Here is a 2,500-nt window from a genome sequence, read left to right as displayed (position 1 = left end):
CTTCTCCTTTTCCTCCTCCTCCTCCTCCTCTCCCTACTCCTTTTCCTCCTCCTCTTCCTCCTCCTCCTCCTTTTCCTCCTCCTTTTCCTCCTCCTTTTCCTCCTCCTCCTCCTCCTTTTCCTCCTCCTCCTCCTTCTTTTCCTTATCCTCCTCCTCATCCTCCTCTTCTCCTCATCCTCCTCCTCCCGTTCCTCCTCCCTCTCCTCCTCCTCCTCCGCCCGTTCCTCCTCCTCCTCCTCATCCCTCTCCTACTCATTCTTCACCTGGTGCAGCCGCTGCTCCTTCTCCTCTTCCTTCTCCTCCTCCTGCTTCTCCTCCTCCTTCTTTTCCTCCTCCTCCTCCCTCTCCCTCCTCCTTTTCCTCCTCCTCTTCCTCCTCCTTTTCCTCCTTCTCCTCTTCCTTCTCCCCCTCCTGTTCCTCCTCCTCCTTCTCACGAGTGAATCAAATACCAATTACGGCCTTTGTTACTTAGCCTCTTCTGGGGCTGACGGCCGACGAGCTCAGTGGCCAGCGAGGAATGCGATCGCCATTGCACTCCCTCACTCGCTCTTTTGCCTTCAATTTACATGTAAACCTTGCATGTAAATTCAAAATTCGAAAATTAATTCGAGAGATCAGTCCTTAAGATAAAATTAAGAATATTAATAACGAAAGAAAGAAAGGGAAAGGAGATAAAATCGAGGGAAAACAGAAAATTCGTCGGAGACTAATATAAATATATATATATATATATATATATATATATATATATGTATATATATATATATATATAAGAAAAGATGGAAGGACAGTCTACATATTTTTTTTTTTCTACATTTACTCTTATTTTCTAGGAAGCTTGTAAATGGAAGATGTAGAATCTAAGGCAGAATTAGCCGGAATCGATACGGCAGCTGCCAAGTGCCTCATCATTTTTCTCGAATCGGAAACCTTTGTATTCAATTCTTATCATTTAAACGTACATCACGGAGCTTTTCTAATACGAAGAAAGACGAAAGGCAACAGCTTTGAAGGCGCTGGAGATGCAGTTCTTTTTATTGAGGGATATTTTTCGATGCACAGGAATTACCAGTTTCCTCATATATATGAAGAAACACGCACACACACACACACACACACACACACTCGCACACACGCACACATGCATACGCAAACACACACGCATAGTTACACACACACACACACACACACACACACACACACGCACACACACACACACACTCGCGCACACGCACACATGCATACGCAAACACACACGCATAGTTACAAACACACACACACACACGCGCGCCACAAGTCCACGCATATGCATACGTCCACAACATGCATACGCACACACACGCATATGCACGCAGACAAACATATACATGCATACGCAAACACACACGCACGCACGCACGCATGCACCCGCACGTGCACACACACACACACACACACACACACACGCACGCACGCACGCACACGTCCACACACATGCATACGCCCACGCACATGCATACGCACACACACGCATATGCACGCAGACAAACATACATCCACACATAGTATACGCTTACATGTATACACTATGCTGATGCATGTGTATTTACACGGGTAGATATGTATATATATATATTTTTTTTTTTTTTTTTTTTTTTACTTTTTTCGTCTTTTTTTTTTTTTGTCTTATTGTTTTGTCTTATTTTTTTTTTTTTTTTTTACTTTTTTCGTCTTTTTTTTGTCTTATTGTTTTGTCTTATTTTTTGTTTTGTTTTAATTTTTCATCTAAAAATGCAAACATCGGCGCCAGCTCCCTCCTCCTCCTCCTCTGCCGGAAGTTCGTCTGCTGCTTCCTCCTCCTTCTCCTCCCTTCCTCTGCCGGAAGTTCGTTCTCCAAGGGGCAAGCTCCCTCCTCCTCCTCCTCCTCCTCCTCCCCTTCCTCTGCCGGCTTCCTCCTCCTTTTCCTTCCTTCCTCTGCCGGAAGTTCGTTCTCCACGAGGTCAGCTCCCTCCTCCTCCTCCTCCTCCTCCTCCCCTTCCTCTGCCGGCTTCCTCCTCCTTCTCCTCCCTTCCTCTGCCGGAAGTTCGTTTTCCAAGGGGCCAGTTCCCTCCTCTCCTCCTCCTCCTCCTCAGAGTCGGCCTCGGAGACCTTTTCGAGGTTGTCCTCGTCGTCCTCCTCGTCGGATTCCTCAGCTTCGTCAGAGGCGATCTTGGATTCCTGGTCGAGCTTGTCCTCGTCCTCGGCCTCGTCCTCGGAACCACGATTCTCCAAGAGAAGCTCCGGCAACTCCTCGACCATTGTGTTGTGGTCGTCAAGGTCCTCCTCGATGTTGTTGAGGAAGCGGCGCTCGAAGTCGAAGTGAGCGAGACCGAAGTCGATGACGGTCGCTCGCACTCGCCTCTCGTCGAGGGCTACGCACACGTTCTCGTCGCGGAGGTCCAGGTGCGCCACGCCGGCCGCGTGCATGCGCTGGACGGCGGCAAGCACCTACTCGAGGGCGTCCTCCAGCTGGGCGGGAGAG

The sequence above is a fragment of the Penaeus chinensis genome, chromosome 11 (genome assembly GCF_019202785.1).
Source record: "Penaeus chinensis breed Huanghai No. 1 chromosome 11, ASM1920278v2, whole genome shotgun sequence".
Lineage (NCBI taxonomy): Eukaryota > Metazoa > Arthropoda > Malacostraca > Decapoda > Penaeidae > Penaeus > Penaeus chinensis.
Note: the sequence above shows the minus strand (reverse complement) of the source record.